The sequence below is a fragment of the Rhea pennata genome, chromosome 1 (genome assembly GCF_028389875.1).
Source record: "Rhea pennata isolate bPtePen1 chromosome 1, bPtePen1.pri, whole genome shotgun sequence".
Lineage (NCBI taxonomy): Eukaryota > Metazoa > Chordata > Aves > Rheiformes > Rheidae > Rhea > Rhea pennata.
The window spans coordinates 95928160-95952603 of NC_084663.1; the positions used below are offsets into that span (position 1 = coordinate 95928160).

Here is a 24444-nt window from a genome sequence, read left to right on the forward strand (position 1 = left end):
TTTGATTTCTTGTAGTGGCTACCCAGTAAATACTATTTTATATTAATAGATTGATCATAAGCCCAGTTCTGTTGGCATTTATGTGCTGCTTGAGCTGTGGAGATGGATTGTGAATAATTTTGTACAGATGCTTTGGCATTAAGAATTGTAAGGGGAACAGTTGTTTTTTGCTGAATGAACACCTTGGAAATTGTCTTTATTTTAAACATTGTCTCAGCATGACCTCATTGCCATGGAAAGTTAATGCAGAAGAGGCCCGTGTGGTCAAAGCAAATCTTGTGTATACCTTCAAGTGTAAAAAAATGTTTAGTATTCAGTCACATCTTCACTTGTCTGCCCTTTACTCAAGGGAGTTGCAGAAATGCTACCTCAATTAAAGCATGCTTTTAGAGATGGCGTATTACTAAAATGGCTAGAAATTGTATACAGACTGTAGCCAGTTAGTCTATGTGAGGGTTTTCCTGAGCGGTGATATCGGTTGCCTGGGGAGGAAGAGGGTGGAGTTCTGAGAGCTCTCTAGTGCACACATTTCATCACAGCTTTTAATCAACTCTTTCCCTTCACTCACTCCCAGCATCAAACCGGTTTTGGAAAGAGATGTTAAGCCAGCAAGACAGACCTATTTATTCTTGAGAGAATAGCAGTGAGCACAAACATCATAATCTTCTGTGCAAGTACGGGTAGATTTTTCTCCAACACAGCCAGATTTGTCTATACATAGTAATATGAAGAGGTAAGCCACGGCTAAATGCTGAACATTTCATTTCAAATAACTGAATTTTGCCCACTGAAATGAACAACACAGCTTTCCCAAAGGAGGCAGGATATGGCTGTTACTGATGGAATAGCTGCCATATTGTGCATGATGAGAATGTCAGAGGGTACCAGAGCTAAAAGAATTGATTTTTTTTTTGTTTTTATTTTTTCACAGGTAGAGCTAAAGAATTAAGCCTTGTGTCTAGGAGCTTGTAACAGATTTTCTTTTGTTTTTTTTATCTTGTCTATGTTGGGTGTGTAGGAGGGAAACGTGGTGTACACAGACTGTAGCTAGCATTCACACAGAAGGCAAAGATGGCAGGGTTTTATTAGTTCATGAAGCCCATTCTCATGCAAGTGGAAGAGAGAACTTACGAGATACTAAATCAGTGCTGAGTTTACTCTTAAGCAAAAGGTTGAGTTTTAAATTAATCTCCAAATTTCCTTAAGACTACAGCTTCAAGTCACAACTCTTCTGATATTTTCACTTGGATTTTTCTACTTCGATTGTATACTGATACAGTATTTTATATGATGGCTGAATCCTACAGTTCTTTAAGACAATCTGATGAGTATAGAGAGCTGAAATGCATCAGAATACTAAGTTGCATCTTCTTTTGGTGCCAGTAATCTACACAACCAAACGGCCTGTGACTGTATTAACTTGCCATGATTTTTGACAGAAGAGACCTTGTTTATGTAAATCCCTTGCATACTGATGGGAGCGTGATTACAGCTCTAACAAAAGGACAGGTTGAATAAAAATTTGGGAGGGCCAGAAAGTGTTTAGTATCTCTTATTGTTTTCATCAGAATTCTAAATCTTATTCATGCAGATGACTCTGATCTTTATATCAATGCACAAAAAGAAAAGAACAGAGAAGTAAAAAGACTATTCTCTTTTGACTGAAACGCTGATTTTGTTATCATATTACCAGTGAGGATCCATTTGGAGTATTATTCAAGCACAGAAATCAGTCCTGGCTTTTTGTAAGAGCTCTTAAATGTTTGGAATACATTTGCCCTTGAGGGAGATAATCTAATACAAAAAAAAAAAAAAAAAAAAAAAAAAAAAAAAAAAAAAAAAAAAAAAACCCTAGGAAGGTGGGATTGTGTTTAGCATACTGAAGCACTGAAGCTTGCTGGCAAAGCAGCTGCACCTTAAGCTTAATACTATCCACATTCTTTTATAATCTTCTATACTTAATAGCTGGATTCTCTTTTCCTGTGTCAGGTTTTGTTCATGAAACAAATTGGCAATTAGCCACTGGTGGAGGGAACAAAGGGTATTTATTCAAAGTAAATGCAGTGATCAGGATGCGTCTGATACTTGGTTTCTTCTGAGATCAAAAATACCAGCTGTGTGTTTTTGAACCAAATAAGTCAAATAGATGGCATACTATATTTAGCCTAGCCATACTTAGAATGCTTATTACACTTAGAATAGTTTTGTTTTGTTCTCTGTCACAATGACCAGTTGCATCTTCCATATTTTTGCTTGCTGCTTTGAGGGCTGCTTTGCTGCAAATGGACAGAGTTGCATTGGCTTCTGCGTGGACTTACATGGCAAGGGAAGAAATGATGAAGAGAGCCTCTCTGTCTTGTCTTGCGTGTAATTTTGGGACTGCCTTCCACTGGGAAGCACAGTTGCTCTTTCCTGATACCTTGGTCCATCTGCTTTTTGAAGGAAAGCGTGGGATTTGAGGCTCAAGCTAAAAGCCATCAAAGTTTCTTAAGACTGGCCGAGCTGCTGTGGGAGCATATGCAGCCCCATAGGATAGATGAAATGAAAACGTTAGCGTTTCGCCTGCAGAGCTTTGCTCTTTTGTTCGTGCAAAACGTAAGAGAAGGTGATCAGACTTTAAAATAGAAAACTTTTTCTGGGAATATGAGAGTCCAAGCTGGAGTAGGGCGATCCTTGCTCTGAGGGAATTTTGGACCCTCAGGCTCAAGCCTGCAATTAACTGGCCGCTACTTTAGTTCTACTCTGAACTTCTCAGATCTTTGTAATTGTGGATACCTGACTAATTCAGGATTGCTTTGATTTCAAGCTTATGCCAAAATGTGTCTCCTTTTAGACCTGAACATGAGTGACAGGCTGTTTGTTATGCTTTACTTTGGGACATGTGAAACCTGAGGTTTGGGTTAGGTTATACACACATATATGACAAGTTAAGTGATGACTCAGAAGGAGTATATTCTGCTCTTGCTGCTGAGTAACTGGAAGGCTAGCATCCTGTACAGCTTTGACCTTCTGGGCATCTCTGTTCCCACTGAAATTTGGAAGGGTTAGGAACTTCATTTTTAGACTTTTCTGAAAATCCCAACCTTAAACCTTGTCTTCCGACAGAATTTTCTGGTAGAACTGCATCAATGTAGTGTTACTATAGCTGTTCCTACTATTCCTGTGTAGATGCTGATGTTTGGGTTTTAGACTTCTGCTTCTAGTTCTCAGTGTTTCTCTTTAAAAGCACTTTTACAACCTTCAGCTCCCAGAAGCAGTCTGAATCTAGATTTACTCTCCATATAGGCAGTTTAATGGTGTACTAAATGGTATAGTTATACTGAGGTAGTTCTTTCCATAGGATTTCCACAGATGGACCAGGTCTCTTTTTTTCTTTTTCCCCATTTTCCACCCCCACCTTTCCAAGGCAGAATAGCCACCTTAAATCTGTGTGTTTCTTCTTCCAGAAATAGGACTAGAATAATTCAAATAACCTTTTTGAACATTAGCGTGTGTTATTACATAGCATTGTAGAGAAAATCCACTCCAAACTCTATTGTCAGTTTATGCTTCTATCCATACAAGCATAATAAGTTTATGCTTGTATATAATGCCTCAGAAGCAAGCACTTCAGGTCATCAGTTTTGACAATCCCAAAGAAACTGTGAATGTTCTTCATCAATAATTCAGAGTTTCTAGGAAAGCCTTTCAATTTTAGCAATGGCGTTTTTGGTGCTAAGTGGATGTGCCATCATAGGTAGCAGCAAAGGCAACTAATATACTGCAAAGGAAATTCAAATGTTATCTTACTTACTTAGTTCTTTCAGTGAACATGTTTCTGCTTTGTACCTTCATATTCTCTGGCATGATTATTCCAACCAGGGAATCGCAAGTACAGGAACAATTAATACTTATGAAGCCAATTTACAGTCTTACTACAAAGTGCGCTTACTTGTTATATAATCCAATGTTATTTTTGAGATAGCATTGGCAAAGATGGATCCTTTAGCAGAGCATCCGTAGGTGGAAACTGACATGCATGTGCCTACACAAATACAGACAGTGTAATAGATTGGAGAGAGAGAGAGAGAGAGTGTGTGTGTGTGTACTGCAATGACTGAAGGCCGTGTGAGTAGGTGAAGCTGAGAAGAAAAGCCATATATCTTGCCTTTCGTTAATACTCAGAATCCTGTGGCCTAAAATGTACTCTTATGACTCTGCAAGAAGTGGGGCTGTAGCGTTGTGCTGTGACTGCTTTTTGTAGTTTTAGGGTTTACAAGACTGTTACCTGTTAAGATCTGATACAAGAGCAATTGTTCTCACTGCTTGTCAGAGATGATAGATTGCTGTCTAAATATTTCATTGTACTTATTTGCCTAAATGTACTGCAAATGTTATGTGATCAATCAAATCTGAACAATTCTTGAAACATTTCTTTTGCTTCCTCTTTCCTTTGCAAACAGCCGGACATTCCTAACAAAAGTGTTGCTGATATTCTCAATTATATTAAAAATGAATAGTTAAAAAACACGGTAGATTAGGAATACTGAAGTAACTCGATCTCTTCTGCAGCTAGGTTAGTACTGTCTTTTGCCAGAGCGCTTTGGAATTAATAGGTGATGATGTTCCTAAATCATTTTCTGGCTTATCAGTTGGATTCCTTAGTGACACTGAAACCTAATGCCAGCTATTTGTAAGTTCCTAGTTGTGATTTTCTTGCTATACCACGATGCATGAAGAAAGCAGAAATACCTGGGGTTTATTCTTATTCACAATAGAGTGAATTTATTTTCTGACTTCTTATGTATTCAGAGCTGAGATTTTGTCTAGGGCACTCTAAGCAATAGATTAGGAACCATTTAGAAGAGACCCATGAGAACTTGCCATGCATCCTCTAACGCCATGTAGATCATCTTAAGTAATGTTCATTTGTTTACAAAGGGAATGCTCCTCCTCTTTATTACATGTTCTTTCTTTTCTTAAGCATTATAGCCATACATAGCACATCAAGCCTAGACCCTAGTACGATGAAAGAAATTAAGGCCCTTTCCACAGGCAGTGTCCAGTGCTCATCTCCCACCTTCTTCCATCTTTGGAGTTTGGTGATGTTGCACCTTTTGCACATTCAATTGATACCCTAATTTCAGAGGTACAGAGGTCTTGGAGCTCTTCCTGGCTCCTGAAATCAGCGTGTTGTGTTTGTGTTCTTGGTTTTTGCCCACGAGTAAAACAAATCACAAAATCAACATCAAAGCCTCTTCTGTCAAAAATATCAATTCCTCAGGATTTTTTAAAGTACTGGCTCTGCTTCTCGTGTGGTTGAAAGCCCTTGGTTTGAGGCTTGCCATTCCCCATGCATCTGGGGTTCCATTACTGATCCAGGTGCACCCCTTCTTCCCTGGCTTAATTAATTAAACCTTAAGTCTGCTGATGTCTAAGTAGTAAAGCTCTTGTTGACTTTAATAGAGGCATGCCTATATACACTCAAGGGCAGAATTTACCTCTTAATTAGCCTGCTCTGGCTTTTTCCATCCCTTTCCACAGCAGAACAAGTTCAGAGCAAATGAAGCATCTAGATACCCCAAAGCATTGCTCTCCATAGCCAAAAGTGATGAGCATCAGTATTTAGCTTTCTAAGGGAGACTGATATTGACTGTAGGCAGAATGTGATCAGTGATTAATCTATTTTTCTTCTGTAGAGAGTTTGGGACTGTCTGAACATATGGAAGCTAATCAGGGGAGATGTTCAAATCTGGGCTAGACAAAGAATAGCGTACAATCATCAGAGCTGCTTTGGGGAATGGAGAGGAGAAATGATGTGCTGGATTCTTCCAAATTCAAAATGGTTGATTATTATTATTAAGTTTAATGCATGAGAAGTGGAATGCCTCCTCCCCACCTACCTTGTAGCTAGATTTTAGTGGATTGTACTTTCTAATGGGGAATAAGCATGCAGCAGACATGCTACAACTTGAATTTGTCCAATTCTGCTTTGAAGTGTTGCCAGTTTCGGCCCTCGCTTGGTCAGGCATGAGGGCAGGTGCTTGTTTTTCGAGCATGTTGGAAGCAACAGACCTGAGGTAAGTGCTTCATGCTGAAGCTCAGTCATCGCATCCTGAGTGCCCAGCAGGGATGTGGATTGAAAATCAGCTGTGGGGTGAAAAATAATGTCCACATTTTTGTTTTTGCCTGCATGATTGTTAGTTGCTAGTACATTAATCTCGGAGACAGAACATTGCTCTTTTGTTTACTCCTTGTATTATGCGAGAGTTTGCACGGGGTCTCATCTTGCCAACCTGTTTCTTGCCAGAGCATTTACAGAGAGCCTCTGCGGATCTAAAGCCTGCATCTGGCTGAGAGCTCGCTAATGGAAAACTAGGCACAGGGACTGGTGTGGGAGCTGGGCCTGATGATTCAGGGCCTGAGAGCCTTGCTGAGATAGGGGCGAGCGCAGCAGTTAATACCAGTTTTTCTTCTTCATTGGGCTGGGATATTCCCATGAAAACAACACATTATCTGCATGTGTTTTGGCTTGCTCTGATCTTGCACTGGACTGTAATGAGGCTGGTAGGGATACTGGAATAGTCATGAAAATGTCATCTTTTTTCCTCAAGCATCTTTGCTGGAAAATAAGATCCAAAGGCCTTGGACAAGATGGCTTTAGTTTTCTGCATTTTGGAGTAGGGGGAAGAGGAAGGAAGCTATTTGTTACCCTAGACTGTATCGTTGGGGAAATGCGGCTTATAAATAGTGAAACATTAAGCACCCAAGTGAGGTGTTATATCAGTACCTTTTGCTGCTTAACATGCAGGCAAATACCATTGTGGATTTTTGTTCCCTTTTAACTCCTAAGGGAGTAGGATGGGAGAGGGGAAAGCTCTATCAGTGCAAATGCAGTAGTAGTAGCAGCCTTCACAGCTTGCAGCAGATAGTTAAAGCTGCAGGCATTTTAGATCGCATGAAGGCTGTGTCATTTCTTGCTGGCACATTTGCCTGCTTGGACAGGGCTGGCCTGTCATTCTCAGTAGCTGAGCTGCCTGTCCAGGCTGGAAGAAAGGTACCGTAATAGCAATAGTACTAGTAAAAAGCCCATTAGAGGAGTGGGATAGAGGTTCCTGTTGAGAATGTGTATTGACATATGGAAATGCACTTCAGCCCACTTAATGCTTTGTTTCCTTGAGTACATTTTGGTGATGATAAAGGATCGTCGTTTTTCCTGTGGGGTGGGCAGTTGCTTCTTGTTTTGTAGCTTTGTAATTATTAAGCAGGAATGGAATTTGGGGTTGTTTCTCACCTGGGATATTATGAATCCTCTGCTTGGTGCATCTGAGTGTGTGCGTGTTTTCAAAATGCCAGCAGCTACATTAGAAGAACATTAAAGCTGTGAAGTAAGTGTGGAGAGACGAAGATAAGGAGCGGACCTCTAGCCTTGTTGAGGTAGGGCTCCTGGGGAATGTCAGGTTAGGACACCCCGCTCTCTTCTGCTAGTCAGCAGAAGTTCAGTGTTTGGGTGTGCACTTCCATGCTTACTTCACTATTTTAATGGTCTCTTGCTTGTTCAGGTTACTTCAGGTCCTGTAGTCAACTGGTGCTGGCAAACTGATGCTTCTCTGGATATCCAGTATATTCCGATTGATTCACGGAAATAACTGAAAGCAATACCCTTATGAAGCGGCAAGCGTAGGCGAGCAGTGCCTTGTATGTGAGATCAACTATGTACTGTGTAAACATCTCCATATAGATTTCTACTTGACTGTTGTACATTTACATAGTGTAATTGTTGGTAACTACAATTGCAAGTTTACAGCTATTTTTACTACTGTAAGTCATTAAGAAATACACACACTTTATTGAGGATAATTTTGTTGATTTTTTTTTTCTAAATAATAAAGTGTATTGTTCAAGGAACTGACATACACAGGATTTGAATTTCAAAATATCTCAGCCATTTGAAACTAATGATTCCTGTACAAGGGATTTAACCTTAAAATAATAGTACCTTTCCAGCTAGAGCAAAAGTTAAAATTTTGGTATACAGAGTTGATGCTGTTTGTGGTACATGCAGTATTGTATTTGTGGCAGTAATGGCATTTGGAGATCCTATTTTTACTGATGTAGATTAAGTATCCACATTCTCTTGGGATGCTTCCAGTGTAAATCACTTTTTCTTCATATGCGAGTGTTTTAAACCTAGTTTTAGAGCTGGGCAAATGATACACCATCATAAATCGGCCATGTCTGCACAAATACTCTTAGCTTTGCAAAGCTAATTTTGAGGCTTAGAAGAGCTTTGTTTTGTTTGTGTTTTTAAGGTATTATTTTCTTGTAATTGTAGTTTGCCTGATTGGAAGCACAATTATTGCGTGAAGTTAATGGAGTTTAAACAGGAACAAATATAGGAAGTTTTTTTGTTTGTTTTTAAAATGCTTTTCCTAGATAAATGAAAGTGTACTGACGCTTAGAATACTTGTTCATAATGTATTAATTGGTATATTACAGAACACCAAACTACTTGGTATTCTATAATGAAGTAAAAAATTTTGCTAATTTTATTGGACTTCTTTATCCTTTCTTTATGTTGGCTTCTTAATTTTAAGCACTCTGAATTTGCTTTCCTTTCATATATGTGTCCTAACTCTTATTTCTTCTATGGAGCAGGAACTGTGTTACTTCCTCAACTGAAAGGTTCAATAGCTGGTGCTTGAAAAAAAAATGGAATTAGTGGGTGTTGGTGGTTCTACCAGATAATGTTTGCTAGATAATGCTCCCCATTTTGTTAAAGACCCTCAACTCTAATGTAAAGACCAATCAGTTTTGTAACCATTTATTCAACTGTTGAATTACGTGATAAATTTAAATTTAACTGTGGATTAAATGCTTTTTTAGTGCTTCTGGATTTTTGTCAGATTCTTAGGGCAAAACCAAAAACTGTAGAGAGGAGTTTCTGCTTAAACATTTCTGTTTTTTGAAGGAAAGCTGATCAAAACAAGACAGGGCATTTTTATAGTAGTATTTATTGCTAAACTCTGAGCTTTGCAGTAACTATTACAGTCTTGAAATCTAAAAAGGGTCCCACTGCTTTGTATTGTATTTTGCTGTCTCCCTTTTCCTTAATACCAACTCATTTTACTTATTTTTTTGGCCAGTGTGTTGTTCAGTCTCACCAAAATGCAGAGTTTTCCTAAGATCATATGTGCTGTTTTCTACCACTTTATCTTCTCGGCCACCCCCTGCTTCTCAGCTGTTCTTTCAATTGTCTGTTTCTCTGGTAATTTTACTAAAAACATATGACTAGGCATTGAGAGTCTGCAGTCAGTGTATATGTAACTACAAAAGTCCTGTGTTTTTGCAGATGAATGTTTGCATCATTATTATGCTGATTGGGACAGCTATTTTAGGAAATTATATTTCTTATTTAAAGACGACTATGAAAGATTATATATATGCGTATATGGACATTCGTTTTTGTATACATGCCATAAATGTCACACTAATAAATTCCCAAACAATACAGGAAACACAGATCGATGCTGCTTTTGACCGTTGCCCCAGGGCTCCGTTTGCCAAATCTCTAACAGCCCATCCTAAGAAACTTCTAATAGTTGCTCTTTAAAAACAACCTAATAGTTCTGAGGAAATATATATTTTTTTCCTCTTTGTTTTTTCACCTGCCTTCTACAGGTACTGTCTCCTCCAACAGCAGGCTTAACCAGAGCAGACAATATTCAGTTACTGACAAGTATGGTCTGGAATGATGGATCAAGGTTAGAAATAACATCATTTATAGCTTCCAAATCAACATGAGGTATCTCTCTAGAAAAGATGTTACTGCTCAAGCAGGAGTTATGGACCTGATACAGAAATAGCTGGGAAGGTTTTTTTGGCCTGTGTCCTACAAAAGGTCAGGCTAGAAGATTACAGAAGTCCCCTCTGGCCTTTAATACTGATTTTACGTTAGAAATAAGAAGATTTATGGAGTTCAGACTGAATCACATCCTAGAGATGGAATATACGAATGCTGTCTCTGATTGTGGCAGAGATACCAGTAATTGAATTTATGCTGTGAAGTATAAAGAATTTTGAATTTTGTTTATGATGTTAGTAAAAACTCATGGTGGTTATTTCCCCCCCCCCCACTGCCTCATCAGGCCTGGCTTTGATACTTTGTAGAGTTCTGAACAATATAAACTTTAATTTAAGAGAGTGGGTTTTTTCCTTTCTCCAGTGCCTTTGCTTCACCTGTGTTGACTCTCTTTCCTGGAGGCGTTTAGTGATTACTCTAGCAAAAAGATTTTTTGGCAGGAATGCTTGGCACGAACATAGCACTATGTCCCTTTTTAACTGGTTCATGTGAGGGCAATTGCATGTCTCCAGCACAAATGCCTAGCAGTTAGAAATGAGTGAGTGCTGGGGTGGGGAATTTATTTGAAGGCCAGTAACTGGTATAATTAATTGGTATGACAAGGGATTGCTGACATGTGACATGTTTATACCATTCTGTTATGAAATAATGACAAGTAAAGATATTTGTGATTATTAAACTATCTGGCTCAAGAAATCAAAACAGTCCAAGTTAAAAGTAGCTAATTCTTTCTTAAGCCAAACTTTTGAATAGCTGAAGAAATAAAACATCAATCACAATCTAAAAGCAGTGCATTTTACATATCTGCTTGCTGAGAACCTGTCAGCTTCTGTACTTTTGTCAATCAGTAGGGAGTTGTGCTCATAAATCTTGTATGCATCATTTGCAGGCTTTACATATCCAGATTGTGTGGTAAGCTGCTTTCAATCCAGGATTTTTGGGAGGCATGGGATAACAGCTGATACAAATGATACTAGGAAATCGGCTGTTAATTTCTTGGGTGCTGCTGGAAATGAGGTCCAGACCTGTGATTGACGGAAAGGAAGCTAATATCCTGTTCAGCTGCTGGTATCAGAGTTTCTCTGCAAGGAGAGCTTTGCACCCTTACTCTACTAGTAATCTTTGTGAGTACCATAGCCTCAGTGACTTGCTCAAAATAGATTTCCAGAAAAGAACTGATACAACAGAATTTGTTCTATAACAAATATTAACCTTTTAGTACAATACAAGGTAGAGTGCCAAGTGTCAGGGCTGTGAGGGCACTAATAGCCCCCCCTCACTTGAGGCCTCCATCCACCCCCCTGCCCATGGTTGTAGGAGCCTGTTTAAGCCCTAAGTCCTCAGTCCTTGGTTGAGCTGTGTGTCCCTGTTTCTGGTCTGTCTCCCAGATAGACCTCAGAACTCTGCTGTAGATATCTTGTCTACTAGATTGACCCCTTGGTCATGTGTTAGGGCTCAACTGTGGCCCTGTCTCCTGGATGGACTTTGGCCCGCTGTTGTAGGTTTGTCTCTGGTTCCCTCTCCAGGCATGTCTCCTTTTGCTCCTGACAGAAGTCCTGGGATGGCCCTGACTTGGGCTGATTGCTTGCCTTAGGAGGTGCTGTTCATGGGCCCCGTCGCCAGCACCCTGTTCTGCTTGCCCCGTTCAGACTCTGTGGGACAGTGCCCTGCTGGTGAGGGCAATGCCTGTGCCTAGGTCACCCTTGGCTGCCGATTAACCTTCCCTTGGGGAGCAGCTAGCCCTTGTTGCTCCCTGACACCAAGCTATTCAATATTAAAAACTATTGTGCATCTTTTGTCAGTGTTTTCCTGAGAAATCAGGACTTGAAAGAACAGCACTTGACTTACCTAGTTGTTTATCCAGGGGTCTAGTTCTACAGTGGAAATAATGTTAGTATTCATGGTAATTTGTGGTATAAAATTGCTCTTTGATATTTTCCTTTGCAGAGCATAATAGAGCAATGCCTTGATGGCGTAAGATATTTAGAGAGAAGATAAATGTGTTTTTCTGCTTGATGGGATCTGAAACCTAGGGTGCATCTGCCATTTTTTTAACAGATATGCAGAAAGTTTTTATGAGACAAGTCCTGCAAGACTGGCATTATGGAAAAAGCTGGGATTTCAATTACTGAACACTTTTTAACCTCAAGTATGCTGACAGTGCAGTAAGTTTTGCTATGACTCCTGATGAGATATGATGAATTTGGATGTCAGCAAGGCCAATCAGAAAGGCATCTAGAACAGTTCTAAATGTGAGAAACCCATGAAGCACATTAAATGCATGCCATTGCAATAGGATGAGAGATGGTGTTGTGAACAGTTGAACTCAAGAGGCAATAGAGCAGATAGTTTAGCTTGGATTATCATGTCATGAGAGTATTTCAGAGAACTGAAGAAAGGCTAGGGATGGCTGTTTTACGTTATGGCAGTTTTATGTTTGTGAAGGAATTGTAGGAATTAGTTTTCTTCATATTGCCCATATTAACCCAACATCTCAGACTTCACTGAAATCTGTATGCATCTCCTGAATGGAGAAGAGACATGCTTACATTAGATGTATTACTTAGGAAAGGAACACTCTGTTGATGGAAGTCAACTGGCATAAGCTTTTGTGTGTCAAGGAAAGCCAAATGGTGGCATACCGGCTATGGGAGTTTTGTGAACAATTCAACTCAATTTTTGGTTAGATATTCTTTAGACTCTGTGGATTTTGATTTTAGGGATTGGGAAGAGTTGAAAGAAGCTTATTGCAGAGGCAGTACAGGTAGTCAGCAGCAGCGAGGGCTACTGTCTTACATTTGAGCAGGTTAGCGTCTACCACCTCCTTTTAAGTTCTGTGTGAGACCCTCATAACTCCTTCGCTCCAGTTTCCATGGGATCATGCATTTTGCCACTGCAGAAGTTCATGCTTTTGGCTGAGGAGAGGGACCAAAAAGGCACCAAGAAGCAGAGGGGTGAGGATGTGGGGTGTTCAAAGGAAGGGGTGGAATAAGAGGACTTAAAATTGAGGTTTTAAGGGTATGGAACATCGCAGTAGTGACCTGGCTGGTCTTGGTTTGGTCAGGAGAGCAAGGGAGCTTGTGGTTATTGGTGTGTGAAAAACAAAGGAAGTCAGTCTGTCTGCCTTGGTTTACATATTTAAGTCAAATTGGCCACAGAGACGGGAACAGCAGTGAGAGTCACGCAAGTACAGTTGGGTGGCTGTGACAGAGGGTGACTAGCGAAAAAAGGGAAGATGATGCATGCATCAAGTGTGAAGGGCTATGTGTTGACCGTACATTGAAAAGGATTCTGAAAGTTGTCACTATGAGAAAGAAGAACACATTGATTTTACTTTGTTATATAAATTTAATGCAGATATTTGTTGGTAGATGTGTATTCTCTGACTTCCTTGACTTCCATTTATCAGCCAGACTACTTTGAGGTGCTTTTTCAAGTTGTTTGTAAAGTCTGTTTTTCCTAAGGGAAGTCTCAGGCTTCAAAACACGTGAACTGCGGATAGTGTTGAGAAGTAGTGATGCATATTTTGAGGAAAGAAATTGTGATGCTGTTAACTCCCTATATCCCATTTGCTTCCCACTACCCACTCTTCTAGGGTACTCGATTATGTTGCCAGTTCCCCTGCAACAGTGCTGCTTGTAAATATGAATTTCTTTGTCCCTCTTAAACTTGCTGGCAACCCTCCATCCTTCTGCCATGGTTTATGCAAGATGGGCATGTAGACATATCCAAGCTACTGTGTGCTTTCTACTCTAGTGCCTAAAAGGCCCTAGGCTAACAAGGAGAGAATTTTTGTCCCAGATAAACAGACTGAAGGTCAAAGATGGTGAAATATATTGTAAATATAAGGCACTTATTTCTAATAGAGCCACTGAATCATCTTCATCAACTAGTCACAGGAAGCAGTGACTATTAGGTATCCACTGACTGACTTGCAAGCAAAAAAAATACTGTTTTGACGAAGTCACATTTTGGGCATGCACAGTCTTTGTATATGTCTGTCCTTCTCTATTCAGCCCTGATGAGGCTATGTCTGGAGTGCTGTGTCCAAATCTAGGCTCTGTAGTAGGAGAGAGACATGGCCGCAGTGAAGAGCATCAGAGAAGATTAAGGAACTGGCACATCTCTCACATGAGAAGAGGCTGCGAGAGCTCGGCCTGTGCAGCCTGGAGAAGAGAAGGCTCAGGTGGATCTTACCAATGCCTGTAAATACCTGAAGGGAGGCTGTAGAGGAGATGGAGCCAGACTCCTCTCAGTGATATGCAGTGACAGAATAAGAGGCAAGGGGCACACTGAAAGGTAGGAAGTTCTGTCTGAATATAAGGAAAAATCTGTTTAACTGTGAGCGTGACTGAGTACTGGACTGGGTTGCCTGGAGATGCAACCACGCTTGGAGATATTATAAAGCCATCTAGTCATGGTCCTGGGCAGCCTGTTCTTGGTGACCCTGCTTGAGTGGAGGTGGTGAGGTAGTGGTTTGGACTAGGTGATCCCCAGAGGAGCTTGCCAACCCCAGCTATTTTGTGATTCTGTGGTGTATGGAGAATCTCGGGCATGTGATCCAAATTGAGAGGATTAGGCATCACTGCAGTGGAAATCTATGTATGCTGACGATCTTGACGCACTTTTTCTGTGTATGATGTGGCAGAACCCAACTCGAAGCTTCTGGCAGCTAAATATGTGGGTTTGCCAAGGAAATTGCAGCTGGGGTTTGAAAAACAAACAAATGGAGCCTCCATCCCTTATCTTTTAGCCAAATGGTACTTCCCAGCTGGTGGTGCAGCTGCCTACTGATCTTGGAGATCATGCTTACTGCTGGACTGTAGTCACAGTGCTGTTTAGTCAGTGTATTACTAGCACTCCATGCATTGAATCTTAGTACTGCAGCAGCATAGGTCACTACTGCGTGATGCCTGTTGCATTGGTTTGAAAAGCAAAGTACTTACTGGAAGGAGAAGTATACTTTATCATGCTAGAATTGGATGACAGAGCTGACTCGGTGCATTTGTGGTGGTGGTGGGGCATAGTAGCATACAACTATATATAGAGAAAGCCCAGATTAGAGGAAGATCTATTGTATTAATACTTAATCTGTTTCTGTGTATGTATGTATACCTCATCCCGCAGCTCCTTCTTAGGAGATGCTGTTCTTCTGTAATAGTATAAATGAAATAGAGTCACTTATTCTTATCATATGATTGGTCTTTTTCCTTATTTACTGGCCATGAAGGTGAATATCTTTTATTATCTGCACATTGTCAGTGTTGTATTTCGTTTCAGAACCTCTGTTCCAAGTCTGAGTACATCTGGCAATGGCATGCTGGAGGGATTTCTCAAGAGCTGATCTCCATGACTGTGGTAGAGTCCAGCCAGTTGCTAGATCAGTGTGTCAGAGAACACCTATTTCTGATGCTCATAAAACATTGCTGAAGTGAAATTTATATTTGCATTCAGAATGGGCTGGATTGTATCAAAAACCATTTTTTTTTCCTAAAAATTTCCCTGGGGTGGAAACCCCAAGATGCTCCTGCAAACTCTTTGAATTCAGTCCATTCCAAGTAGCACAGGCATAACCAGGCAGAGTACTTCTTAGCTTCTCAGTAGAATGAGGTCCCTGCCTGGTCACAATTACTTTATTTGCTTGGTTATATGTCTTTTAAGCAGATTGCTTGATTTTTGAGGGCCTGGCACAATGCCTGGGTGTTGCAATAGCGGGGAAGACTGTACTCTGTGTATGAGGTTAATTCTTTAATGGGACAACTTGCTGAGCTGCTTTCATGTTCCTTTGTGTCACATGAAGGTATCCTCAGACTAGCTCCCCAGGGCATCCCCTGTGGAGGTCTCTGAATAACACAATCCTAAATAACACTTAAGGCTTGCTCTATTAAAGCACGTGGTGTTATGCTGTGACTCAGTATAGATCCATGTTGGTGCCCAAGTCCAACAGAACAGTGCTCAAAGTTTGTGTTGCCACTTAAATCTTTGATGTGCTTAAATATTTACATTGGTGAAAACTTAGCCAGAGACTCAGGTAACATCAGCTGAAGTTGTTATTTATCATTGCTGATATTGCGTCTGCCTGTCATTTATTTTAAAACTTTGGTGAGTTGATAGTAAGTGCAATTAGTGTTGCTGTTGCTGGGTCAAACAGGAACAGACCTGCAGATTTGCTTCAGTGTCATTTTATGTTTTGAAATCTACACGGGTTGATATGCATTTTTCTTTGGGGCATGAGAAGACAATCTGGCCTAATCACTGCTCCTATAAATGTATTCGAGCTCCAATAGTTCTTAATAAAATAATAAATTTCCTATACTAAAGATGAGAAATGAGTTGACATGAAAGTATTATTTAAAGCTAGGTCTTTCTATATCATTAGTTGCATGTTCTTTCATATCCCTTCAACAAATATATTCAGCGTAGAAGAAGCTACCCACAAGGTCAGTTTTCCTTCTTGCAAGTAAGTTACGTTTCTTAAGTCAGTTTTGGATATTTATTCTAAAAGTCAGTTTTGTCCTTCTCTGGTTATGCATAGTTTCAAACATGAGAACCCTGAACTGAATCAGCACTGTAGGTTTCTTCTGAATTACTGCACTTAGGCAAGGTTCCATAATAATGTATGAACTATTATTGCTAGTTGAGAATCCTCTTCTGATACTAATTAATGTAAATTTTTGAGATAACAGTGATAAAACAATTTATGTATAAAAACAGCATGGGTATATGTAGAGATGAGAGAATATTGGGAGTTTCTACTTCCAAACGTTTTATGTACATACCCCGGTGTATTAGTCTCTGTTAGTATGATTATCGCAAGGTGACAGACGTCTTAAGTGTTGCAGATCCTTTCTGTGAAATACCTCTAAGCCTTTCCTAGCTATACAAGCAACTGAGACTGTTCTGGTCCTTTCTGTGTCTCGTTCCAGGGGCTGAAACGGCATCATTTTCTGAAGGCTTGCCAAATGCAGTCACGCTCTGCTTATGCACATCTGGGATGCTGCAAGCGTGGTCTAAGTGCCAGGCTGGGAGTAGAACATTACCTGTTCCTTCAGTGGCTGTACTGTAGCCTTTTGCATTTATTTTTGTTTGTTGTCTTTGCCAAAGTCCTTCACAGCCTTAGCTTTTCTAGCTTCCTTTCTCATTCCATACTGAGAATGTTGTCTTTTGCCTGTAACTAGTGATGTGTCCTGGTCAAATATTCAAACTGTATCTTTAACCTTTTGATTTCTCCCATGCTGACCTCCTACACCTGGAAAGAAATTCTGGCAAACATCTCTGAGGTTATTTCACTGTTTGCCCTCCCCCAACCCATTATTAAAACTCGCCTTTGCTCTAAGGCCTGTGCAAATCTTAGCTGAACTGCTCATGGTTTTAAGACATTTCTCTTGCCCTAATGCTGGTGTAGGCAGTCCTCTGTGTTCATGGAAAATTAATGGGGTTTAAAAATAACCCAGCAGAAAAAACTCCTTCACTCTATTGCTAAAAAAGGCACATGAGTGCAGGAGGGCTGGGAGCAAGGGGCTGGAGCTAGGGCAGGAGAAGAGTTGAAATCAGCTTTCCCCCCTTCCCTCAAAGAGAATAGTCCATAGAGCTGCAGCTAAAGACCACAACCACTCATTTTATCTAGAGGTATCTCATGGTTATAGTGGCTGTCCTGTCTGTAGCCTCATTCGTGTTTGCTTTCAGTATCCACGTTATAAAGTCTTTGGGGGAAATGCTCTCTTCTTTTTGTTTTTTTTGTGCAGTTACAAATGTAGTATTTACAGTAAGAGCAGTTTATAATAATTGATGGGTTTTATATATCGGGCTTTAGTTAAATTCTTTTAGCTGAAAGAAAATGTAAGTACAAAACAGAGAGAAAACTGGAAAGATTGGTGCCTATTTAAGAAAAATGATCTTAATATTTTTCATAAAACTTAGTCATGCATATTACTGCATATTTCTTTGATATATTATTTTTATCTTTGCTTGTATTGTCTGACACTAAACTAGATAGTAAACTCTTCAATACATGATTGTTTTCCCAGCTGTATTTATATGACTAGTAATATGCTTTGATCTAGAGAGAGAGAGAGAGAAGCTTCTGGCATATAATAATAAAAAGTAATAATAATTCCTCATTTTTGGAAGTCAAGTTGAAGCTGATTTGGACCACATGGAAAGTGTTGTTTTCTTACATGAAGTATAAAAACAGTAGGCTTTGTTTATGATCTATCTTACTGTGTGCTAGCATAAACTGGAAGGAAAGAATAGTTGCTGTAATTGATGGATATACTGTCTTAAAACAGACATGAGATGAAGATCTGACATGTTTGTTTGCAGAGATGATAATCACTAGTGATTAGTTTTACTGTATTTGAGTAAGAGTTTTCTTGTTGTTGTTGCATTCCCATTTTTTTTAATTATTGATAATATTGCCACCATGGGCTTATATCTATTTAGACATCAGAAGGGTGATTTTTTTTTAATCACTTATGTGACTCTCTTTCAGAGGTTTTACACAGGTTCTGTTGAGGAAAGAATAATATATTTTTATTTATAGAAGAGACTTCTTGCACAAGGCTAAAGTTTCATTTTAGAGGTTTTAGATGTTGGATGCATTTATAAAACACACAGTCTTTGATTTCCGTAGTTCTGGACTCTGATGGTATGAGCTCTCTAGCTGTTTCCAGTATTTCTTTAAATTTCATCATAGGTCCCTGGCTCTCCTGTGTTTCCTGGTTGCTCTTGAAACTGTCATTTGTATTTTATTCAAGAATAACATTGCTGAAGTTCTTACGGCTTCTGTTTTGTGGCCATTGTTGTTTTGCGTTCTCTTTTATCTCTTAATCTAATTTTAAATCTTTTTTTTTCTTTTGTATTTCGATTTAGCTGGAGTGTTCAGTGCAGTGCATTCCTTTTTACATTACTTAAATGTTTCTGTATCTTTTAGTGGCTTGATTTCAGAAAGATAGCTAATAGAGCCAGCTGGCTCAGATCGTTGAGAAATGAATTTCTCCATTTCACAGGAAAAATCTTATCTCAGAAATGTGATTTCTTTTTTCTTTTTATTTTTTCCCCTTCTCTGTCGCTTTCTATGGAATGCAGATTCTGAAATACCTGTTTCAGATGTATCGAGCTAAAACAATATCAGAAAAATTGAAACAGTTGGTGACATTTGAACATTTTATTTATGGTAATCTCATTGACCAAAATTTGAATGTTTCAGTTCCTTTTTAATCTCATTTTTGTTTCTGTTCAGTGTAGCGAAGGGAAAAGAATGGTTATCTCCAGATGTTGCAAAGTGCAGGAAACTCTTCAAACAAAATGTGAGAACTTGGAAAGAAAGAAATAAAAAATTTTTTGAGCGTGGCTTTACCAAAACTTTTGATGTTAACTTTCACTTTTGATTAATTCTTTTTACCATTTTCAATGTTTTGAAAATGCAACAAGAAACACTTAACTCAACCTGGCAATGTTTCTTTCAACAGGGAAATTTTAAAACAATCTTAGTGTTTCTTCCACATGAAGGAATAGCCTTTCAGTGACATAGAGAGTGTTTCAAACAACATGTAGTATAGTACTTCTGATATATTACTGAGTATATAACCTTTCTTGTGCACTTAGTGATAACATGCATAGTTTAACTCAGATTTTATAAGGTATATAATACTACTCTTCTCTTGTAGCATCCCGGCACCTCACAAATCACCAAGTTTACCTAAAAAGCCTTGTTTTGGAAGGAATTATATTGTCATACATCTGATATGAATACGAGGAGGAGTTTGAGGCTAGCCCTACGTCACGTAGGGCACGTCTGCTCTGTATTTGGAGGTGTGGAAGCAACTTGGGTAGATGTTCCTGTGCTAACTTTAACTAGACAGACTTAGTATTGCTGGTTGTGTAACCACAGCAAAGTGGCGTTCTGTGCGTGTTAACATGCAGAATATTTGCCTGATTCTTGATCAGGCCTTTCAGAATGCTTGGGGCGCCCGGCTGCTGTAGCTCTGCTCCCCAGAGCACCCAGGTAGGGTGGCACGCTTGGAGGCGTGCTGGACTTGGATCATACCTCGGCTGGCAAAACGGGCCTTCAGGCTAAGGTCGGCAGCGCAGCGTGGCTGGCAGGGGTCCTGGGGTGAGGCATGAGGGGGGAGTGTCCCACAGCAAGGTTTGTGGTGGTGCTCCCCGCTTTGCTTCCAGGCACCTGTGCTGTTCCTGTGGGCCCTAGTGACTGTGTGCGACCTGAGCTCTCCTTTCTGTCTCGTTCGCAGCAATGGAAGTACTGCCGGTGAATCCGCCTGCGGCTGGGACTTAAACTCCAGCTCTTCCAGTTCCTGGGTGTGTGTGGTATGTGTTTTATATATATGTGTGCATATATATGTATTTGTGGGTGTGTATACACACGCACATAAACGTAAAGCCCTTCCTTATGCCTCTTTCTCAGCTGCAACTGTATCACGGCTCCGCTGACTCGCTGATTTCCGATGTGGTTGTCCATCCCCGGGGGCTGTGAATTGCTGTGATCTGTTACCGCTACATTTAGCACTGTACCTTTTTAAATGAAGTGACTTCTGAGCAGCTATCTTGATTAAAGCACGTGTATGAATAAATAATGTAGTGGACTTAACAGTGAGGGAAGAAATAGATCAAGTGGAGATGTAATTCTTGAGAGGATACATTTTTCTCGCTCCTTGATTTTATAGATTATTTAGAAGAAGTGGCTCTAATCATAGTGGTTCATGTTTTCATTTAGTACAATAACATTTACTTTGATATGTAGCTGTGGCACTTAGCAGACAATCCTGATATTTAGCCTACAGTATTTTTCCATTATATACAGACTAATTAAGATTTGCAAGCATTCATTTCCTGCCCATTTCCTCCAGAAAATGAATGTGAAGTTCAGAACTTCAGCATTGTTGTAGTTCTTTTGATTTTCATTTTCTTCCATGCAAAACTAATGCAAAGATCTTTTTTATTGCTGTAACACCAGTACATTTTCATATTCAGTCTTGTGGTGTCGTTTTACAGATGCTCATAATGTAACAACAAAGAGAGATGACACAATCATTAGTATTTCTGAGCGTGGCAGTTCAAAGGGGGAAGTAGCAGTACTCATCCATGCACATGTCTGCTAAGGTCTGGGAATGAGGCCGTTCAGCTAATGATCAAGGAAAGACAGAAGCGAGCAACCACTTCTAGTTCTCTCACTACAGAACTTGCAGTAGGCTGCTTCTTTCAGTGTGTGGTGGTGGACTGTGCTATTAAAATACATGTTGAAACAATACCAAGAGCAAAGTGAGAAATAGGATTTATTGCAGCCAGTTCTCCTCCTGCCACTTGCATATGCAGTCCTGCGTATCTGGTGCTATTTTCCTACCTAAAAAGAGAAGGGAGCCCAGTATCATGCTCCCCTGGGACAAGCAAGTTAGAATATGTATGACTTCTGCAGAGATGTGGCAGAATGGATAAAAGAAAAGCAGTATGCAAGGAGCAGAATCCCCACTCCTATAAATCTTTTGCAAAAAAGTGGAGGTTTTAAAATGATAATCTACTTCTCAGTACAATGATAAATCCCTAAACTTAAGAAAAACCCTCCTACTTGTTCAGTGCCCTCCTCCCCACCACCTATAGCATTTCTTAATTCTGTTCCCTAAGAGGAAATAAATAACTCCTAAAGGCAAACAACACCTCTGAGTTTTGCCCAGATAAGTGGAATAGTTTGCTGTCTTGGCAGGAGGATAACTATTAAAAAGGAGAATAGGGAAAATTGTAGCTATTGCACCTAAATAAATGAGATAAAGGAACATCAGATAATTAGTACCAAATCAGCCCGACTCAGAGACAAGAGCAAAGTGCAAACAAATAAAATGAAAACACTACAAGACGAAACAAGTCAAGGTTAATACTAAATTTTGTACAATTCAGTGTTAATTGTAAATAAGATATGTAAAGGAACAAAAAGAAAAAAACGTGGATCTAGATATCAGATGAGAAGACTGTTTTATTCCAGTCTGTCTTCTGAAAAATGCAGTGTGTGCTTTCAGCTTGTGGGGTGGTGATACTGGGAGAAAGGAAGGAGGGAACAAGGCTAATTTGCTGTAGGAAGGACAGAGATACGTATGTGGCTCTTCCTTGGAGGCTGTAATAACAGAAGAAATCAAATGTGAACTTAACTGAAAAGATTTATTTTAAATAGAAAACTACAGTGATGTCACTCCAGCAATGCAGCATAGGACGAATTTTAGGCATTGATCTATTGCATATGCTAAGCTGGGTTGTTCTGTCTTGTTTGTCATAGCTGCTACATAGATGGTCTTTGTATAGTTAGTATGAGCTGGGGGGGGGGGCAAAAGCCGTTTTCACTGAACCAAGAGCAATTTTCTTTCTCTGACTTAATTGGTATAACAGAGCTGTCTCTGTGGGGAGATGTCCTAAATGGACATCTGGATACATGCTAAATGATGGGTAAATGCTCTAATGGTTATTGAGTGTGAAGGAGGGTGACTATGGGGTTGGTAGAGCAAAACAGAACAGGAGTTTGAAACACTTTGCTTCTGAGCTCTGACAAGAGCCAAGAAATGTCCATCTTGAGTGGCTCCGAATTCCTGATTTCTTTTTCCTCATGGAGCCATTAAATTGGTTACTCCCATAAGTATACATGGAGTCTGTTCTGGTGTGGGGCTCTGCTTGGTGAGGGCCCTGTGCAGAAAGGTGTTCTTGTGTCATGTGCTCACAGATGATCTGAAGACAAGTTAAATTGATGCACCCTTGGCAAATTATGATTTGGGAGCTCATTATCTCTTTGTAAAACTCATTTTCCAGCCTACTGCTTAAGCTTATAAAAGCACAGTTTTAATATACCTCCTGCTCTGTTTTTAATTCCCTAGTTGACAGTAAAGAAAATTCTAACCAACTCTCAGGACAATGCATATTATTCTTTTATCTTGATGGCATATTGATCCTGGTGAACATCCCTTCTGCAAAATAATGAACATGCATCTTAAATCCAGTATGTAGAGGTCATAGAGCGAGCTTTCTTCTTGCTTTCTTCTAGCCTGAGTACAACCTAAAAGGATCAGGTCAGGGCTCTTCTGCAAAAAATTCACTCATTTTTCTCTTTCTCAGTCTTGTCTTTCTCTCTCCTTGATTTAGAGTTTCCTGACGTCTAATGGTGTTTTTGTTTTGAAGATCTAATTTCACATTAAGTGATAGAAAATTGCCCTTGTAACCAAAACAGGGGCCATATTTACCTTGAAAAGGCCCCATGAAAGGTGATCTTAGAAATCTGTTTGTGACATGAAAAAACATGTGAGATTGCGTGTTGTAGTAGCTCTGCTCTTGCTTGCTCTCTTTGTTCTTGAATAAAAATAGCTCTAAAAAAAGAAAAAAGAAAAAAAAATGAAAAGAGACTTCTAGAGCAATGTAAACTAAGCTTTCAAGAAAAGTCCCCTTACACCAGAAAGTGGGCAATGTGTTTGGTTGGGGAGCTTTGCTGGTGTACTGAAATATGTTAAATTCACATCCTACCTTATGCTGAAATCGCGTTGCTCCTTAGAGAAGCCCAGGTGTGCGTGTTTGCACGCGCACTATCCACAGCAGCACTGACTGAGGCAGGCATCCCCACTTTTTTTCCGTTCAATTCGGGCTCTTACTGAGTATGAGCAGCAACTGGGACTATTTGCATGTAATTTTTCACCATTGTGAGCATGGTCTGAGTCTCTGAAAATTAAAATGAAGACTTCAGGATTTGTCCCTGAAATAATGGAAAATACAGGCATGTTTCTTTGCAATGCAAGCTAAACTACCCATACTTTTCAAATGAATAATTATTGCCTCACTCACCCTATACTCTGGAGGCTAACAGGCTCCCAATCATATGAATGAAGTTATCTTTCAGCAGCTTAACACTAAACTTGAGAACAGGTGAAATAAGGAAACCACTTAGAGGAAAATAACCTCTCTGTGATGGCCTTTTCTCAGAAATACAAGATACGCTGTTCAGCACCAGCAAGTGTGTAGGGAACCAGCTGAATGGGAGAATCTGTTCACTCCTCTAAGTACTTAATGGGACATGTATTTCCTTTTGCCAAAGAATGGCTGGTGATACCTGCCTTTAGTTGAAGAAGCTAATGGGAGACAAGGAAGGGCTCTGCTGTTAAGCAAGAGAACTAGATTAGTATTGCTTTCAGAATGAAAATCCCTTCTCTTTCTCATCTGATTGATCTCATTCTGCAGGCCTTGGTAGAAGAAAAATGCTCATATTAGTGAAAGATTACAAACTATGTCTTAAAGAAGAAGAACAGGGACTGTGGGTTAGAATAGCGGTTGTCAATGGGTTCAAAAAGGAGCCTGTTGCAGTTACAGGAGTTAAAAGACTAATGTTTAGAGTTAATCTAACTCTAATTAAAGTGTATGTATATTTGGAAGTGTTGTTGGAACCACCATGGTTTAAAAGCAAACTTTTTATAGTGTGTGTGTGTGTGTGTGTGGGGAGGGGGGCAATGTAATTTGCTGTATGTAAAGACGAGATGGCAAACATATGTTAAGAAAATCTTTTTTTTTTTTTTTTTTTTTTTGTTAGATTTGGAGAAGAAGGAAAATTCTGTGTAAGAATATCCCTA

At 39.7% G+C, this 24444-nt stretch overlaps 1 long non-coding RNA gene across 1 annotated transcript; it reads left to right on the forward strand.

Moving 5' to 3' along the window:
- Nucleotides 1-17417: 17417 nt before the first annotated feature.
- On the forward strand, nucleotides 17418-24441 carry LOC134138550 (uncharacterized). The gene is made up of 3 exons (XR_009957930.1): nucleotides 17418-17470; nucleotides 20092-20167; nucleotides 24405-24441. It is a non-coding gene; the product is annotated as an uncharacterized LOC134138550 (long non-coding RNA).
- The last annotated feature ends 3 nt before the right edge of the window (nucleotides 24442-24444 follow it).